We start from the raw sequence: 21,248 nt of genomic DNA, 5'->3' as shown, positions 1-21,248 counted from the left end.
GAGGTGTTTTGACTGATTTCATGTCAATGCTAATATGGCTAAAGTGCGCCAGTGAGCTAACCAACAACTGTATGGATGTATTTGAGAGGAAACAAGTGCTCATTGTGCAGATGTAGTTGTGTTTTCAATAAACTTTGGAGACAAAATATAGCTTACATGCTGTAAGCAACTTAAGCCAGCGTTTCCCAAACTCGGCCAAGGGGTGCACGTTTTGGTTTTTGCCCTAGCACTACACAATTGATTCAAATAATGAACTAATCATCAAACTTTGATTATTTGAAATCAGCTGTGTAGTGCTGGAGCAAAAACCAAAACGTGTTCCCCTTGAGGTCCCCAGGACCAAGTTTTGGACATGCTGATCTAAGCCAACCCAGTTTGTTTTGCCCCATAGTTGTGCAGGCATCAGTTGTTGCTAAACAACCAACACCTCTATACCAGGGGAGAAAGACTGCCCCCTCTCATTGAAGCCGCAGGTGTTCAAGGCCGACCACGGTACTGCGGGCATTGTTTGCACAAAACAGGATCCATTATAGGAATGGAAAAATTATCTAATATTAATATTTGTGGTCAGTCTTCGTGTATATTAAAAAATAATACACCAGATGTATGTCCTTGAACAGATTATTTTAAAATCGCACACAGAAGAAGTTAGAAGGATAATTTAATAGCTAATGGAAGCCTGCAGTACCCCTGTCAGCATTCCATTTTTGGGGGCAGCACTGAGCTTAGCCTGTAATGTCACCAGTGATGCCAATTTAGCAATTTTTCAGATGACCCTGGCAACTTTTTTTTCCAAACAGCACCTAGCAACAAATTTAGCTACTTTTAAAAATGTATTTGGAACTTTTAGCAACTTTTTAAAAGTGACTCAAACACTAAAATGCACGCATTTTCCCTCTAAATGACACCAAAAAATATTATCTCTGTCACACACTCGTGCCTGGCTGCAAAAGTGCATTGTGAGTGACGTCAGCAGCAGGCCAGCAGCAATTTCAGCAAATTGCAAATCATTGTTGGCTGACTGCAGCAGCTGTAGTACGGGTTCGATGAGCCAAACCCAATGAATATAGTTGGTCATGAATGTTTGTTCTTGAACAAACTTACAACATCAATCAACATGTCTCAATCAAAATTGTACAGCCAGAAGTATAGAAAAGAATGTAAAATCATATTTTTTGCCGAGCTGACCAGTCAATTTAAGTAACGTTATTGTGTATTCTACGTAATGACGCAGTTTAACGTTATCACGCAATTACATCATAATGTCATTTAGCAACAAATCAACCTGCCTCTAGCAACTTACCCTGAAAATTACATCCCTTTCTTGAGTAGCTCAAACTATGCACACAGACGAATGGGTAATTAGTTATAAATATCTTTGCTATGCATGTGAGAGAAATAGTAATGGCGTCTTTTTGTAGGCACTAACTCCGCCATGGTTCTTTGAACCAAACTTATGTGAAAATGAATGGCGTTATTGGAGGGTTTTTGTTAAACACAGGCTTAGGAAATCTTATACGTTTTGTTCTATGATATAACCATCATCAGCTAACATCACTTTTTGAAGCGTTAATTTAATTTTAAAAAGCACATAAAGCAGATAAAGGTTGCTTAATTCATAAAGGTCATGTTAACTGACTGATATTATCTCATAGAACAAAACCTGTCAGATCTAAGCTTGTGTTAACCTCAGACTTTATTTTTGGTGTTTATCCCAAAACGCTATTCTTTCCCCATTAATTTTCCCCATATGAATGGCTGAACGAACTAAAGGTAACTAATTTCCAGGTTTTAGGACGTCAAGCTGGCGAGCTCTAGTGCTTCCAAGACAACTAGTAACTCAAAAAAAGTTCAAAAAGTTAAAATCATGATGTCAGAGATCTTCAGGTCAGAAAGCTTGGATGACTGTTCAAAGCGATATGTTTCCCAGTTCGAGCTCGTTTTTTTCAGAGTTCCCAGTTGTCTTGAATGCACTGAAGTCGGATGTCGGGATTTCCGAACTCAGCATATGTCTCCTTGAGACTCCAAAGCATTGCTGTTAGCCAGTAGTAGCCTGCTTTTCTCAGATCAGAAAATAGAAAAGCCGATAAATAAAATTGGCCCTGATTTTTAAAAATCCCATTGCAAATAATGCTTTTTAGCATATTCATTGATGGAAATACATTTGACTGGTCATGCTTATCACTATATAGGATCATTTACATCATTTTGTGGAATTAAAATTGGAGCATGTGTACAGATTATTTGTTATATACAGTTGAAGTCAGAAGTTACATACACCTTAGCCAAATACATCTAAACTCAGTTTTCACAATTCCTGACATTTAATCCAAGTAAAAAGTCCCAGTCTTAGGACAGTTAGGATCACCACTTTGTTTTAAGAATGTGAAATGTCAGAATAATAGTAGAGAGAATGATTTATTTCAGCTTTTATTTCTTTCATCCAGTGGGTCAGAAGTTTACATACACTCAATTAGTATTTGGTAGCATTGCCTTTAAATTGTTTAATTTGGGTCAAACGTTTCGGGTAGCCTTCCACAAGCTTCCCACAATAAGTTGGGGGAATTTTGGCCCATTCCTCCTGACAGAGCTGGTGTAATTGAGTCAGGTTTGTAGGCCTCCTTGCTCACACACACTTTTTCAGTTCTGCCCACAAATGTTCTATAGGATTGAGGTCAGGGTTTTGTGATGGCCCTCCAATACCTTGACTTTGTTGTCCTTAAGCCATTTTGCCACAAATTTGGAAGTGTGCTTGGGTTCATTGTCCATTTGGAAGACCCATTTGCAACAAAGATTTAACTTCCTGACTGTTGTCTTGAGATGTTGCTTCAATATATCCACATAATTTTCCAACCTCATGATGCCATCTATTTTGTGAAGTGCACCAGTCCCTCCTGCAGCAAAGCACCCCCACAACATGATGCCTGCCACCCCCGTGCTTCACGGTTGGGATGGAATTCTTTGGCTTGCAAGCCTCCCCCTTTTTCCTCCAAACATACAGTGCCTTGCGAAAGTATTCGGCCCCCTTGAACTTTGCGACCTTTTGCCACATTTCAGGCTTCAAACATAAAGATTTAAAACTGTATTTTTTGTGAAGAATCAACAACAAGTGGGACACAATCATGAAGTGGAACGACATTTATTGGATATTTCAAACTTTTTTAACAAATCAAAAACTGAAAAATTGGGCGTGCAAAATTATTCAGCCCCTTTACTTTCAGTGCAGCAAACTCTCTCCAGAAGTTCAGTGAGGATCTCTGAATGATCCAATGTTGACCTAAATGACTAATGATGATAAATACAATCCACCTGTGTGTAATCAAGTCTCCGTATAAATGCACCTGCACTGTGATAGTCTCAGAGGTCCGTTAAAAGCGCAGAGAGCATCATGAAGAACAAGGAACACACCAGGCAGGTCCGAAATACTGTTGTGAAGAAGTTTAAAGCCGGATTTGGATACAAAAAGATTTCCCAAGCTTTAAACATCCCAAGGAGCACTGTGCAAGCGATAATACTGAAATGGAAGGAGTATCAGACCACTGCAAATCTACCAACACCTGGCCGTCCCTCTAAACTTTCAGCTCATACAAGGAGAAGACTGATCAGAGATGCAGCCAAGAGGCCCATGATCACTCTGGATGAACTGCAGAGATCTACAGCTGAGGTGGGAGACTCTGTCCATAGGACAACAATCAGTCGTATATTGCACAAATCTGGCCTTTATGGAAGAGTGGCAAGAAGAAAGCCATTTCTTAAAGATATCCAGAAAAAGTGTCGTTTAAAGTTTGCCACAAGCCACCTGGGAGACACACCAAACATGTGGAAGAAGGTGCTCTGGTCAGATGAAACCAAAATTGAACTTTTTGGCAACAATGCAAAACGTTATGTTTGGCGTAAAAGCAACACAGCTCATCACCATGAACACACCATCCCCACTGTCAAACATGGTGGTGGCAGCATCATGGTTTGGGCCTGCTTTTCTTCAGCAGGGACAGGGAAGATGGTTAAAATTGATGGGAAGATGGATGGAGCCAAATACAGGACCATTCTGGAAGAAAACCTGATGGAGTCTGCAAAAGACCTGAGACTGGGACGGAGATTTGTCTTCCAACAAGACAATGATCCAAAACATAAAGCAAAATCTACAATGGAATGGTTCAAAAATAAACATATCCAGGTGTTAGAATGGCCAAGTCAAAGTCCAGACCTGAATCCAATCGAGAATCTGTGGAAAGAACTGAAAACTGCTGTTCACAAATGCTCTCCATCCAACCTCACTGAGCTCGAGCTGTTTTGCAAGGAGGAATGGGAAAAAATGTCAGTCTCTCGATGTGCAAAACTGATAGAGACATACCCCAAGCGACTTACAGCTGTAATCGCAGCAAAAGGTGGCGCTACAAAGTATTAACTTAAGGGGGCTGAATAATTTTGCACGCCCAATTTTTCAGTTATTGATTTGTTAAAAAAGTTTGAAATATCCAATAAATGTCGTTCCACTTCATGATTGTGTCCCACTTGTTGTTGATTCTTCACAAAAAAATACAGTTTTATATCTTTATGTTTGAAGCCTGAAATGTGGCAAAAGGTCGCAAAGTTCAAGGGGGCCGAATACTTTCGCAAGGCACTGTAACAATGGTCATTATGGCCAAGCAGTTCTCTTTTTGTTTCATCAGACCAGAGGATATTTCTCCACACAGTATGATCTTTGTCCCCATGTGCAGTTGAAAACCGTAGTCTGGCTTTCTTTATGGCATTTGGAGCAGTGGCTTCTTCATTGATGAGCGGCCTTTCAGGTTATGTCGATATAGGACTCGTTTTGACTGTGAATATAGATAATTTTGTACCTGTTTCCTCCAGCATCTTCACAAGGTCCTTTGCGGTTGTTCTGGGACTGATTTGCACTTTTCACACCAAAGTACGTTCATCTCTAGGAGACAGAACGCGTCTCCTTCCTGAGCGGTATGACAGCTGCGTGGTCCCATGGTGTTTATACTCGCGTACTACGGTTTGTAATGATGAACGTGGTACCTTCAGGCATTTGGAAATTGCTCCCAAGGTTGAACCAGACTTGTGGAGGTCTACAGTTTTTATTTTGACTGATTTATTTTGATTTTCCCATGATGTCAAGCAGAGGCACTGAGTTTGAAGGTAGGCCTTGAAATACAGCCACAGATACACCTCCAATTCACTCAAATGATGTCAATTAGCCTATCAGAACCTTCTAAAGCCATGACATCATTTTCTGGAATTTTCCAAGCTGTTTAAAGGCACAGTCAATTTAGTGTATGTAAACTTCTGACCCACTGGAAGTGTGACAGTGAATTTTAAGTGAAATAATCTGTCTGTAAACAATCGTTGGAAAAATGACTTGTGTCATGCACAAAGTAGATGTCCTAACCGACTTGCCAAAACTATAGTTTGTTTTAACAAGAAATGCGTGGAGTGGTTGAAAAACGAGTTTTAATGACTCCAATTTAAGTGTATGTAAACTTTCGACTTCAACTATTTCATTTATCACACATTTACAGATACAGAGCCTTTGAGTGGAAAATCTGTCAGACAGTGCACAAACTGCTGCTACAGCATATTTTGGTGCTTTCATGACATCTGGGAACTCTGAAAAATAGGCAGATGAGTTTCAGGTCGGAAAAGTTGGGGCCAGAGTTCCCGAGTTGGAATTCCGAGTTGGATGACCGGTCAAAAAGATTTTTCTCATTCGGAGCTCGTTTTTTTCCTAGTTCCCAGTTGTCTCGAACACACGGAAGTCGCTCCACACAGGCATGTCTTACATTGCGTCAAAGTATCCTATCAGATCTCCTCTCTTTCTAAATTGCCAAAGGATATTTTCATCTCTATCACATGAAACCACTCACATGTGCAGTGCTCTTTTGACGACGTTATTTTCCCTCTAATTGCATTATGGAACGAACATTCGCGCGTAGCCTACTGCCTGGGGCACATTGCTGGCTGTATAATGTGAATAAATAACAGTTTATCAACATTTTAAGCTAAACGTTGTGATCTGTTGCATCAGACTCATTGCCTAGTCTTAGCCTACTGTTTGTATGAATTTGGAATCTACCGTCCCACAACTGTCCCAGAGTCTGTTTGGAATAGGCTATTTCTCGACAAGCTGACCAAAATAATAGGTAGCCTAAACTTTTCTACTATAGTAGATGGACATAGGCTAGTAATTTTGCTGTTAATCACTGGTATTGTCGGCTGAGGAAAAGCAGATGTGGACAGTTATTCTAACGGACAGATCGCAATTTATTGGGTCGGAGGAGTGATCCAAAATAGGGGAGGGTTGATCAACTTTTTTTTATTGGGCACAGGGGAGGGTAGTATATTTTTTATCCCTGGTTTACATTTGCTCTTTTGCAGGTTTACTTAAAAATCCATCCAAGCCAAATTTCCTCATGTGCTTAAATACGCCTCCCCTATATCAAGGTGTATTAGTACTTCCCATATGTACTATGCTTTTTCATGTGCTACATTTTACTGTACCACCAACCTGGTCTCCGAGCATTTTGTATTGTTCTGTATGTAAATCCGAGACACCCATTTAGCATGATATGTTCTGTTTGTTTTTGGTTGCATGAGACATATTGCTACTTAAAACCTCTTACTAAGGATCCAACACTTTTTTTCAATTTTCGCCTAAAATGTAGCTCAGGACCTGAAGCAAGGATATGCATATTCTTGATACCATTTGAAAGAAAACACTTTGAAGTTTGTGGAAATGTGAAATTAATGTAGGAGAATATATTTGTTGTTACTTACAACCTCATGCTAATCACATTAGCCTACGTTAGCTCAACCATCCCGCGGGGGTGGGCACCGATCTTGTAGAGGTTAACCCTTTAACCTAACTCATGAAATTAACCCTAAACCCCTAACCCCTAGCTTAGCTAACATTAGCCACCTAGGCACCTAGCTAGAATTTGTAACATACCATACGTTTTGCAAATTCGTAACATATTGTACGTTTTGCAAATTCTTAACATATAATACAAATTGTAATTCGTAACATCAAATCAAAATCAAATTACATTTTTCACATGCGCCAAATACAACAGGTAAACCTTACAGTGAAATGCTTACTTACAAGCCCTTAACCAACAATGCAGTTAAGAAAATTAAGAGTTAAGAAAATATTTACTAAATAAACTAAGGCTTAAAAAGTAACACAATAAGAGAACAATAACGAGGCTATAGGGTACCAGTACCAAGTCAATGTGCAGGAGTACAGGTTAATCGAGGTCATTTGTACATGTAGGTAGGAGTAAAGTGACTGTGCATAGGTAATAAACAGCGAGTAGCAGCAGCATAAAAAATGGAGGGTTAATGCAAATTGTCTGGGTAGTCATTTGATTAGCTGTTCAGAAGTCTTATGGCTTGGGGTAGAAGCTGTTAAGGAGCCTTTTGGACATAGACTTGGCAGTTGGCACTTCGGTACCACTTGCCCTGCGGTAGCAGAGAGAACAGTCTATGACAATTTTTAGGGCCTTCCTCTGACATCGCCTGGTATAGAGGTCCTGGATGACAGGAAGCTTGGCCCCAGTGATGTACTGGGCCGTACGCACTACACTCTGTAGCACCTTGCGGTCGGATGCCGAGCAGTTGCCATACCAGGTGGTGATGCAACCAGTTCTCGATGGTGCAGCTGAATAACTTTTTGAGGATCTAAGGACCAATGCCAAATATTTTCATTCTCCTGAGGGGGAATAGACATTGTCGTGCCCTCTTCATGACAGTCTTGGTGTGGTTGCACCATGATAGATTGTTGGTGATATGGACACCAAGGAACTTGACGCTCTCAACCTGCTCCACTACAGCCCTGTCGATGAGAATGGGGGCGTGCTCGGCCATCCTTTTCCTGTAGTCCACAATATCATATCCTACGAAATGAGTGATGGACATCCACACATGAATACACGTTTTGAATGATTGACAGCATGTCCAATGTTAAATGTTTATCCTTTTAAAAAAGAGACCCTTAAAAAAAAAAAAAAGACCCTTAAAAAAGAGACCCTTAAATCCAGACTTGGACCATACACCCGCCACACTGAATGGCAGTCTAGTGATTGCTTTGCAATGCTTGCAGTTAGTCACTCATTCCTTCAAAACAACTCAGTGTTGAATTTGCGATTTCCAACTTGTTGTGTAATGTTTATGTCCAATGGCCGATGAGCACCGATACGTTTTATCTATAATTTCTCTTCATTATTTCTCTTTATATGATAAGGGTTGAAAAAGATTTTCCAGTAGATTGTCAACTTGATTCATGATGACTGCTAGCTTGCAAGCTAAGATTTTGAAAGTATGATGTATCAGTCCAATCAAAGCTACTGTAGATATAACGTCATTTGACATCATTACCTTCAAACTCAGTGCCTATTTGCTTGACATCATGGGAAAATCAAAAGAAATCAGTCAAGACCTCAGAAAAAAAATTGTAGACCTCCACAAGTCTGGTTCATCCTTGGGAGCAATTTCCAAATGCCTGAAGGTACCACGTTCATCTGTACAAACAAGAGGACGCAAGTATAAACACCATGGGACCACGCAGCCATCAAAGCTCTCAGGAAGGAGACGCGTTCTCCTAGAGATGAACATACTTTGGTGCGAAAAGTGCAAATCAATCCCAGAATAACAGCAAAGGACCTTGTGAAGATGCTGGAGGAAACAGGTACAAAAGTATCTATATCCACAGTCAAACGAGTCCTATATCGACATAACCTGAAAGGCTGCTCAGCATGGAAGAAGCCACTGCTCCAAAACCGCCATAAAAAAGCCAGATTACGGTTTGCAACTGCACATGGGGACAAAGATTGTACTTTTTGCAGAAATGTCCTCTGGTCTGATGAAACAAAAATATAACTGTTTGGGCATAATGACCATCGTAATGTTTGGAGGAAAAAGGGGGAGGCTTGCAAGCCGAAGAACTCCATCCCAACCGTGAAGCACGGGGGTGGCAGCATCATGTTGTGGGGGTGCTTTGCTGGTGCACTTCACAACATATATGGAAAAAAATGATGTGGATATATTGAAGCAACATCTCAAGACATCAGTCAGGAAGTTAAAGCTTGGTCGCAAATGGGTCTTCCAAATAGACAATGACCCCAAGCATACTTCCAACGTTGTGGCAAAATGGCTTAAGGACAACAAAGTCAAGGTATTGGAGTGGCCATCACAAAGCCCTGACCTCAATCCTATAGAAAATGTGTAGGCAGAACTGAAAAAGCGTGTGCGAGCAACTTATTGTGGGACGCTTGTTGAAGGCTACCTGAAATGTTTGTTCCAAGTTAAACAATTTAAAGGCAATGCTACCAAATACTAATTGAATGCCATGTAAACTTCTGACCCACTGGGAATGTGATGAAATAAATAAAATCTGAACTATATCACTATCTCTACTATTATTCTGACATTTCACATTCTTAAAATAAAGTGGTGATCCTAAGACTGGGACTTTTTACTTGGATTAAATGTCAGGAATTGTGAAAAACTGAGTTTAAATGTATTTGGCTAAAGTTTATGTAAACTTCCAACTTCAACTGTATATGGATGTTACATTTGACTTCATTGGTTGGTTATGTAGGCTTCTTCTAACCCATTGCTTTCTACTACATATAATAATACGATTCAATTATATCTTTACATTAAAAACCAAAGTCTATCAGAATTCCAGTCATTCCAATACATGTTATATCCATTGATCTTTAAGAATAGGACTTGGAAATATGGAAGTATAGATTAGCCAAATTGTTTTACTCGAGCATAACCCCAAAACTAAGGATTTATTAGCCAGCCCTACTCTGTTGTTTGTGATTTTGTTGTCTTGGAGGAGTGAATGGGGTCATTGATTCTAGTTGGGAAAAAAATACTGCACTCATGGAATGGTATGCTTTGAGCACGACTGAAAAGTGCTATTTACATGTGAAAAATTAATGCCATATGCTGCATTTTCTATAGGCCTATTGTTAAACCTTTTGTTGGTGACACTTTGATATCTTGATAATATGCAGCTGTTTAAAGGGCAAATCCACAGATGAAACAATAACTAAATGGACACCCCGCCTCTGTTTTGGTAAAAAGCTCAGGGATGGGCCTGGAGAAATGTAACCACTCTCAGATTAATAGACAGAGCTATGGATGCAAGAACTAACCATCCATGATATCAAATTGATTGGTTTAACCATGTTTTGAGGCTATACAGTGTTTATTTACATTTACAAACATTGGAGAAAACAAGCTTATATTTTGTTTTCTAATGGAGTGTGGCTGTTGAACTAAGCTCATGAGGCATTTATAAGTTATATTCTTCAGGAATCAATGGATATATATATATATATATATATAATTTACAAGTCCAAAAATTGATGTAGCAACTACAGATTACCCCTTTATGTCTATTAAATGTGTGCGAGTTTGAACATGTGTCCATTAGGCCTATGGATAAAACATTTTTATTAGCATGAATTATATTGAGCTATAAAAATCCCACTTTCATTCCATAGGCTGGGATCCGCACTGTGCAGCTGTTGCAAGAGCGCATTTTTCACTGACTGTCCACTGGTTTCAAAAGCAATGATTGATAGGCAGCTTAAACTTCTTGAATTCAGCCATTATTGGGTTCAAATACACATTTAGATTTGTGAACAGCCACCCACAACAACCACAATCTGTAAGGCGCAAATAGCTAAATGAGAGAGCAGCAGTGTGATTCACATCAATGCGCTATGTAGATAACAATAAGTGATATCCGTATCACCGTAGATTACACCACTGCTGTCATCCTTACCTCCAAGCGTTTATTCAAGTTGGATAATCTTTGGATGCCAACAGAAGTCATACCATTGGAAGACATAGCTTGGACTGTATCCTAGAAAAGCCTATTCCTGCTCTTTTCCCGCTATCTATCAAACCCATTTGGTGTGTCATCATAGTGGTCTCTGACTCGTGGTCAGACTCGCTCAGGTGGAACAAATTTAAATTTGCGCCTTTTTTCAATGCTGATTTCAATGTCATTGAGAAAACTAGAGAAGTGACAAAGATTTTTTTTTCTCAGCAAACCTCCTTTCTGAATTTAAAAGTAATCACCAAAGTAATCATCTAGTTTTTCAAAAGTATCTGTAATCGGATTACAATATTTTTGCAGGTAATGTAACGGATTGCAGCTACCGTTTTTTTGTAATCCTTTACATGTAATCCATTACTCCCCAACCTTGGTCATGCCTACTCCTGCTCCCCCGCTCCAGTGACGTCTACCGGCCCTGGCAACTATCATTGTGCACACCTGCTCCCCATCATTACGCACACCTGGACATAATTATTTCCTTGATTACTCTCCCTTTATTTAGCCCTCAGTAGCCATCAGTCACTAGGTAGTATTGTTTACGTTCACGTTCTGTATGCTTCTCATGTTTTGTTTATTTGAGTTGATCATTATTAATCTCACCTTCTGAACCTGCACCTGCACCTGTATAAGTAACAGAATACTACCGCTTGATACGGAAGCAGAAGATAAAGCCATCTTCCAGATGGTCAACGAACAGGGTCATCTAAGCAACCAACACCACGACCAGCTGGAGCAATTGGGTATGGCTATGGAGGAGGTCCTTCACATTCTCCACCGCCTTGACAACACCAGAGAAGATCTTCATACCATTATTAGAGGGCCTTCTACAACAGGTCGTCACAGTGAACCAGTCCCCCAGCCTACCTAGCAGTCCGCCCAGGTCAGTCATGCCCGACTGTCCCTTCCGGAGAAGTATGACAGTACTCCATCGAAATATTGTGGTTTCCAAGTCCAGTGCTCCCTCCATTTTGTAAATCAGACGGGAGCCCCCACCCCCGAAAGGTCCAAGGTTGGTGGTTCATGGCTCTATTCAGGGCGGTCTTCGATCATCCTCCAGAGGGCAGAGAGTGAGGTGAGTGGCTTCTCCAACTCCATTAGGGTGCTCAGACCACTGTGGAGTACGGAGAAGTCACCTTTCGGACTGTGGCGGCCTCCAGCGGATGGAATGAGCCGGCACTCCGCACCCTATTCCGGGGGAGGACTGCGCCAAGAGGTACAAATGGAGTTGGCGTATCGGGATGACAACCTTTCCTTGGACACACTCATCGCAATGGGTATTCGTTTGGATAACCATTTTCGGTGGTGCCGATGCCCACCCCGCCACTCTTCTCCCTCCTTTGGCCGTCCTGAACCCATGGAGATGGGGTCCACGCAGCAGAGCGGCACCGCCGGAGTCATTGTGGTCAGGAGAGGCTTCAGCGATGTCCGGTGTGCCCCAACCCGGGATCCATGAGAGCAGAGGGGCGGCCCTTTGATCATCCATTTCATGGGAAAGGCATGAGTACTCTGTTGTTTTCCGCCAAACCGTTCCTGGTTTTCATTTCACTGGTTGGCTGTCCCTCGTGGTGTTTCTACCTCTGTTTCTATCTAGAGGATTTCAGTGCCGTGGGGCATTTCATTGACCAGGCCCTCATCTATATGAATATTTCCTTGCACCCACTCACCTCTTTCAGTCCACGCCCTGGACAATCGACCAGTGGGATCCGGCATTATCGCACACGTCACAGCACCACTCTTCTTCACCGTGGCATCCATGCACCAGGAGAGCCTTCCATTCCTCATTATCACTGCACCAGTGCACAAAGTCATCCTCAGCCTCCCATGGCTCCAATGTAATGACCCCACCTTCTCCTGGTCGAGGATGGAATCCCGGATGGTGGAGGACCTGCTTTCCCTTGCCTTGCGGTTCCACGTCAGTTGAGAGTCCTGTGGTTTCCATCCAGCCCGACATCCCGGAGGTTTACCAGAATCTCTGGGTGGTGTTCTCCAAGACCCAAGCCACCTGTCTCCCTCATCGCGCCTGGGACTATGCCATCGACCTACTAGAAGGTTCTGCGCAGCTGCGTCTTCCCTCTGTTGGTGCTGAGACCGAGGCCATGAAGTACATCCAGGAGGCTCTCCAACAGTGTTTTGTCCTCTCATCCACCTCTCCGGCGTTGGTAGGCTTCTTTGAAGGATGGAGATCTCTCTCCCTGTATCGATTACAAAGGTCTCAATTCCATCACCACAGAACTGTTCAATGGTGGCCACCATTCAATGGTTTGCAGAGCACCTACAATCTTATCCGCATCGGAGAAGGGGATTGATTGGAAAATGACCTTCAGCATGGCGTCTGGGCACTACAAGTATTTGGTGATACCTTATGGACTATCCAATGCTCCGTCAGTGTTTCAGGCCTTCCTGAACGAGGTGTTCCCGGGACATGATCGGGTGCAAGGTGATCGTGTATATCAATGACAAGGTTCTACCGGGCATGATGACTCCTTGCTGTCCCCAGTCCACCTGGCTGTGCTGCTGCTCCAGTTTCAACTGTTCTGCCTGTGATTATACAGTGCCTTGCGAAAGTATTCGGCCCCCTTGAACTTTGCGACCTTTTGCCATATTTCAGGCTTCAAACATAAAGATATAAAACTGTATTTTTTTGTGAAGAATCAACAACAAGTGGGACACAATCATGAAGTGGAACGACATTTTATTGGATATTTCAAACTTTTTTAACAAATCAAAAAGTGAAAAATTGGGCGTGCAAAATTATTCAGCCCCCTTAAGTTAATACTTTGTAGCGCCACCTTTTGCTGCGATTACAGCTGTAAGTCGCTTGGGGTATGTCTCTATCAGTTTTGCACATCGAGAGACTGACATTTTTTCCCATTCCTCCTTGCAAAACAGCTCGAGCTCAGTGAGGTTGGATGGAGAGCATTTGTGAACAGCAGTTTTCAGTTCTTTCCACAGATTCTCGATTGGATTCAGGTCTGGACTTTGACTTGGCCATTCTAACACCTGGATATGTTTATTTTTGAACCATTCAATTGTAGATTTTGCTTTATGTTTTGCATCATTGTCTTGTTGGAAGACAAATCTCCGTCCCAGTCTCAGGTCTTTTGCAGACTTCTTCCAGAATGGTCCTGTATTTGGCTCCATCCATCTTCCCATCAATTTTAACCATCTTCCCTGTCCCTGCTGAAGAAAAGCAGGCCCAAACCATGATGCTGCCACCACCATGTTTGACAGTGGGGATGGTGTGTTCAGCTGTGTTGCTTTTACGCCAAACATAACGTCTTGCATTGTTGCCAAAAAGTTCAATTTTGGTTTCATCTGACCAGAGCACCTTCTTCCACATGTTTGGTGTGTCTCCCAGGTGGCTTGTGGCAAACTTTAAACAACACTTTTTATGGATATCTTTAAGAAATGGCTTTCTTCTTGCCACTCTTCCATAAAGGCCAGATTTGTGCAATATACGACTGATTGTTGTCCTATGGACAGAGTCTCCCACCTCAGCTGTAGATCTCTGCAGTTCATCCAGAGTGATCATGGGCCTCTTGGCTGCATCTCTGATCAGTCTTCTCCTTGTATGAGCTGAAAGTTTAGAGGGACGGCCAGGTCTTGGTAGATTTGCAGTGGTCTCATACTCCTTCCATTTCAATATTATCGCTTGCACAGTGCTCCTTGGGATGTTTAAAGCTTGGGAAATCTTTTTGTATCCAAATCCGGCTTTAAACTTCTTCACAACAGTATCTCGGACCTGCCTGGTGTGTTCCTTGTTCTTCATGATGCTCTCTGCGCTTTTAACGGACCTCTGAGACTATCACAGTGCAGGTGCATTTATACGGAGACTTGATTATACACAGGTGGATTGTATTTATCATCATTAGTCATTTAGGTCAACATTGGATCATTCAGAGATCCTCACTGAACTTCTGGAGAGAGTTTGCTGCACTGAAAGTAAAGGGGCTGAATAATTTTGCACCACCAATTTTTCAGTTTTTAATTTGTTAAAAAAGTTTGAAATATCCAATAAATGTCGTTCCACTTCATGATTGTGTCCCACTTGTTGTTGATTCTTCACAAAAAAATACAGTTTTATATCTTTATGTTTGAAGCCTGAAATGTGGAAAAAGGTCGCAAAGTTCAAGGGGGCCGAATACTTTCGCAAGGCACTGTAATTTTTTGACCATGCTGTTCATTTATGAACATTTGAACATCTTGGCTATGTTCTGTTATAATTCCACCCGGCACAGCCAGAAGAGGACTGGCCACCCCTCATAGCCTGGTTCCTCTCTAGGTTTCTTCCTAGGTTTTGGCCTTTCTAGGGAGTTTTTCCTAGCCACCGTGCTTCTACACCTGCATTGCTTGCTATTTGGGATTTTAGGCTGGGTTTCTGTACAGCACTTTGAGATATCAGCTGATGTCAGAAGGGCTATATAAATGCATTTGATTTGATTTGATGCTTGGGGTCATTGTCCATTTGGAAGAGCCATTTGCGACGAAGCTTTAGCCTTTATAGGACATGGCGTTCCGCTAGCATTCCGATGAAAAGGCAGTGCGCAAAATTCAAAAATATTTTTTAGAAATATGTAACTTTCACACATTAACAAGTCCAATACAGCAAATGAAAGATAAACATCTTGTTAATCTACCCATCGTGTCCGATTTCAAAAATGCTTTACAGCGAAAGCACAACATTGGATTATGTTAGGTCATAGCCAAGTCAAAAAAACACAGCCATTTTTCCAGCCAAAGATAGTAATCACAAAAAGCAGAAATATAGATCAAATGAATCACTAACCTTTGATCTTTATCAGATGACACTCATAGGATATCATGTTACACAATACATGTATGTTTTGTTCGATAATGTGCATATTTATATCCAAAAATCTCAGTTTACATTGGTGCGTTACGTTCAGTAATGTTTTGATTCCAAAACACCCTGTGATTTTGCAGAAATACTCATAATAAACATTAATAAAAGATACAAGTGTTATTCACAGAATTAAAGATAGACTTCTCCTTAATGCAACCGCTGTGTCAGATTTAAAAAAAACTTTACGGAAAAAGCATAATCTGAAACAGCGCTCAGAACCCAAAACAGCCATAGAAATATCTGCCATTTTGGAGTCAACAGATGTTAGAAAAAACAATATAAATATTAACTTACCTTTGATGATCTTCATCGGAAGGCACTCCCAGGAATCCCAGTTCGACAATAAATTACTAATTTGTTCCATAAAGTCCATAATTTAGCCACTTGTTGTTAGCGTGTTCAGCCCAGTAATCCATCTTCCAAAAAGCACTGGAACGAGAGCAAACTCTGTCGGGAGCGCGCGTCACAAGCCTGAGACACCCTGCCAGACCACTGACTCAAAGAGCTGTCATGAGCCCCTCCTTTATAGTAGAATCCTCAAACCAGTTTCTAAAGACGGTTGACAGTGGAAGCCCTAGGAAGTGCAACTTCATCCATATCTCACTGTGAATTCAATAGGGACTGGGTTGAAAATTGACCAACCTCAGATTTCTCACTTCCTGTTTGGATTTCTTCTCAGGTTTTTACCTGCCATATGAGTTCTGTTATACTCACAGACATCATTCAAACAGTTTTAGAAACTTCAGAGTGTTTTCTATCCGATACTATTAATAATATACATATATTAGCATCTGGGACAGAGTATGAGGCAGTTCACTCTGGGCACGCTATTCATCCAAAAGTGAAATGCTGCCCCCTATCCCAAAAAGGTTAACTTCCTGATTGATGTCTTGAGATGTTGGTTCCATATATCTACATAATTTTCCTCCCTCATGATGCCATCTATTTTGTGAAGTGCACCAGTCCCTCGTGCAGCAAAGCACCCACACAACATGATGCTGCCACCCCATGCTTCACAGTTGGGATGGTGTTCTTCGGCTTGCAAGCCTCCCCCTTTTTCCTCCAAACATGACGATGGTCATTATGGCCAAACAGTTCTATTTTTGTTTCATCAGACCAGAAGATATTTCTCCAAAAAGTACGATCTTTGTCCACATGTGCAGTTGCAAACCATAGTCTGGCCTTTCTATTGCGGTTTTGAAGCAGTGGCTTCTTCCTTGCTGAGTGGCCTTTCAGGTTATGTCGATATAGGACTCGTTTGACTGTGGATATAGATACTTTTGTACCTGTTTCCTCCAGCATCTAAACAAGGTCCTTTGCTGCTGTTCTGGGATTGATTTGCACCTTTCACACCAAAGTACGTTCATCTCTAGGAGACAGAACGTGTCTTCTACTTGAGCGGTATGACGGCTTCGTGGTCCCATGATGTTTATACTTGCGTACTATTGTTTGTACAGGTGAACGTGGTACCTTCAGGCATTTGGAAATTGCTCCCAAGGATGAACCAAACTTGTTGAGGTCTACAAGGATTTTTCTGAGGTCTTGGCTGATTTCTTTTGATATTCCCATGATGTCAAGCAAAGAGGCACTGAGCTTGAAGGTAGGCCTTGAAATACATCCACAGGTTGGCCTCCAATTGACTCAAATGATGTCAATTAACCTATCAGAAGCTTCTAAAGCCATGACATAATTTTCTGAAATCTTCCAAGCTGTTTAAACAGTCAACTTAGTGTATGTAAACTTCTGACACACTGGAATTGTGATACAGTGAATTATAAGTGAAATAATCTGTATGTAAACAATTGTTGGAAAAATGACTTGTGTCATGCACAAAGTAGATGTCCTAACCGACTTTCCAAAACTATAGTTTGTTAACAAGAAATTTGTGGAGTGGTTGAAAATTAGTTTTTATGACTCCAACCTAAGTGTATGTAAACTTTAGACTTCAACTGTATATATCCATTGATTCTTGAAGAATATAACTTATAAATGCCTCATGAGCTCAGTTCAACTGTCACACTCCATGAGAACCCAAAATATAAGCTTGTTTTTCTCCAATGTTTGTAAACATTATAAATGTAAACAAACACTGTATAGCCTCATAACATCGTTAAAACAATAATTGTTATATCATGGATGGTCAGTCCTTGCATCCATAGCTCTGTCTATTAATCTGAGAGTGGTTACATTTCTCCAGGCACCTCCCTCAGCTTTTTACTAAAACAGAGGTGGGGCGTCCGTTTTGTTATTGTTTCATCTGTGGATTTGCCCTTTAAACAGCTGAATATTATTAAGATATCAAAGCTTCACCAACAAAAAGTTAAACAATACGCCTATAGCAAATGCAGCATATGGAATTCATTTTTCACATGTAAAAAGGACTTTTCACTCGTGCTCAAAGCATACCATTCCATGAGCGCAGCATTTTCCCCCCCAATTCAAATCCTCCATGACAACAAAATCATAAACAACAGAGTAGGGCTGGCTAATAGTTTCGGGGATATGCTCAGGTAAATCAATTTGGCTAATCTATACTTCCATATTTCCAAGTCCTTTTCTTGAAGACCAAGGTGTAACATTTATTGGAATGACTGGAATACTGATAGACTTTGGTTTTTAATGTAAAGATATAATTTAATTGTATTATTATATGTAGTAGAAAGCGATGTGTTAGAAGAATATGTAACATCCATATATGGCCAGCTATGTAAACTTTAACATTGATTTATCCTGCAATAGATGTATTGGTAACATACATTTTTGTCTTCTTCTAATTCCTTCTAAGGGGAAAGTAATCTAAAGGTAACTGAATGTAGTCATATTACGTTGCTGAGTTTGGGGATTCCAAAAGTTATGTTACTGATAACAATTGCGGACAAGTAACTAGTAACTGTAACGGATTACATTTAGAAAGTAACCCACCCATCCCTGCTGACATTAATGCAATTGAAAATGAAATCAAACATCTCATAAGAGTCCTGGCATTAAGCAATTTTTTTGCATGGAATAATCGAAATGTGTAGTTCTGACTATAATTTTCAAGAGGTGATGATTGTATGCCACATTCACATTCTAGTCGGAACTAGGAAACTCAGAAACGTCCGACTTGCAGATTCGTTGAATGCGGCACGTGTATGACTACAACCAGTTAGCAAGTCGGAAATGTCCTTGTTCCCGACTAGCACATGAACGAGGCATCACAACCAAATAGTTCACTTTTATTTAAAAATGCCTTGTAAACAGCACGCAGTTGTCGATAGTTTAAGCGGAGCTGAGGGTCTCCTTGCCCCCCAGCAGGCAAAACAAACACTCTGCACCTTATTGTGATGTTTATTGATAGTGACATAGAGATCCTATTAAATTACTGGAGGGGCTGTGTCATAAACCCTCAAAGTTCCATAATGGGGCCAAAATGGAAGCCATCTTGGTCAGGGAGAAATCCAAAACCAGTTTAATTGGAATGAATGGCAGTAGAGGCATAGGTGATACATTTCCTGCTTTTAGTTATGCAGGAAAATAAAAGTGTGATGTCAGAAATTGTGTAATGGAATAATAGTCACCTTAAAATATTGTCAGATAATTATAAATACAGTTTATATGGGTTTTATACAAATGTTCTGTATAAATAGCCTCTAAAATATATGTAAACAGACCATAAATGTCCTATCATCAAATGATTTCATCCAGTGTATGGCTGTGGATTGACAGCATTGTTTGAATGGATATTGCGATCAATTCTTCACATTAATTATTTTACACGTTAGCTGTGTTTGAATACTCATACTAACTGCATTAACCATACTATTTGTGACGTAAATTGAGTATGTAGCATGCTTATTGGTCATAGTATGGATATAGTTATTATGGCAAAAGTTCTCAGATGTCGTACTAAATTCACCAAAATATGAAGTATACAAGCAGTGAACACTACTTCCGTACTTTTAGGGCCCATAATGCAATTCTTCAGAAAATGGGAGTGGCTCCATAACGTTTTCAGATTTGAAGAAAATGGCAGAAAATATGCAGAGTCCAATGAGAGCAGATACAAATTCATTGCTTTAACTAATTATGACAAATGTTAAGAAAATGTTGAGCAATGTAATTAAGTAATGACTTTTCAAATAAGTTACGTTACACATTATGTTGGCTGACAATGTGTTAGCTACGCTATCCTTACAAACCGCATAGCATATCATTATAGCAGTATGTACCGGTATGTTAGCTAGCTACCTAATGTTAGTTGGCTATTAATACATCAAACTTGCCAGGCAGTACATTAACTATATACTATTTAACTAACTACCCAACATTTATTGACTTGATTATTCACGTCATTCTTAGCTAAGTAGTATAGTCATTGTGCATTCTCAATGGATATTGTTAATTCCTGCTATCTACTCCGATTTCAGAGCACTCTAGTCTGAGTGTGCCAGAGTGCAGAATAACTGATGAATTTACAAACGCTCAACGGCTGGTGCCAGTAAACATCGGCAAAAATGCAGTGGCACAAATAGCAGTGGCACAAAAAACATAATTAAATTGTTGCCAGCAGCACAGTTACGGTCACAAACGCTCTGGATAACATGAAGACAGCCTAACCAACTCTGCTAGAGCGAGTAAAATGATCAGAGTGAGGTGTTCTCTCATTTGTGTCTGGGAGTAGCTAGCAAGCTAGCCAACGTTAGCCAGTTATCTTGGGTGCTTGACTGCCGTTGTGAAGTCAGAATGCTCTGATCAACCCTACACTTTGGCCAGAGCTTCCAATGTGTGTTCTGGACACTACGAGCGCGAAGCACAACGGACAATCTGACAACGCTCTGGATTTATGAACGCACTCTAGCATTCCAGATTGAATTTACAAACACACCTGAAATCATAAAATGTCTAGCCAGTCATTTGTTATGCTAACAAGCTAGGAAGAGGCTGCATAACAACAGCATCAACTTACAGTAGACAGGCGAAGCGCTAGTACGCTCAACTGAAAGGTTACCGTTTGTTTACAGTATACTAAAATGAACTAATAGTATGTAGTATATACTTATTAAGTATGTAGTATACAGTATGTTAGTATGGGTATTCAAACACAGCTAATATGTTATCACAGCACTGGCAAATCATGGTTGACCAAGATTGCTGACCTTTGGACCATAATAAGAAGGTTCAGGATCATTCTAGTAGTCTAATTGCTAATTCTATGGATAACGACCTATATACCCCTTTCTGTGTTAGCAAACATTGCCACACAAGGGAGTTGAGCGCTAGTTGGTTGCTGAACAAGGGGGAGTTCTTATAGAACGGCAGCAAAACAAATAAACAATATTTACATGTTGCTTATGAGTTCATTTCACACTACTTTTGGATTATAATTGGATTTTAAGGCTCGTATGAAAGTCCTGCTCAACCTAGTGTCATCATTGCAAATCAACTGCATTATACTTAAAAAACACTTCCCCTTCAACCAGTAAAATGGCTCTTTGGCTAGCTTTTGCTACAGCCCATGTCAATGAGCTTCAAGCTAAC

General features: G+C 40.6%; 1 protein-coding gene across 2 annotated transcripts in view; it reads right to left on the bottom strand.

Annotated features, from left to right (window-relative positions):
- LOC110535876 (uncharacterized) overlaps positions 1–21,248 on the bottom strand; it is a 29,250-nt gene that overhangs the window by 5,596 nt on the left and 2,406 nt on the right. The window lies entirely within an intron of this gene.

Source organism: Oncorhynchus mykiss, chromosome 11, assembly GCF_057628025.1.
Source record: "Oncorhynchus mykiss isolate SJ-2025 chromosome 11, ASM5762802v1, whole genome shotgun sequence".
Taxonomy (NCBI): Eukaryota; Metazoa; Chordata; class Actinopteri; order Salmoniformes; family Salmonidae; genus Oncorhynchus; species Oncorhynchus mykiss.
The sequence above is the reverse complement of the archived record's forward strand: the minus strand, read 5'-3'. Positions and strand labels throughout refer to the sequence as shown.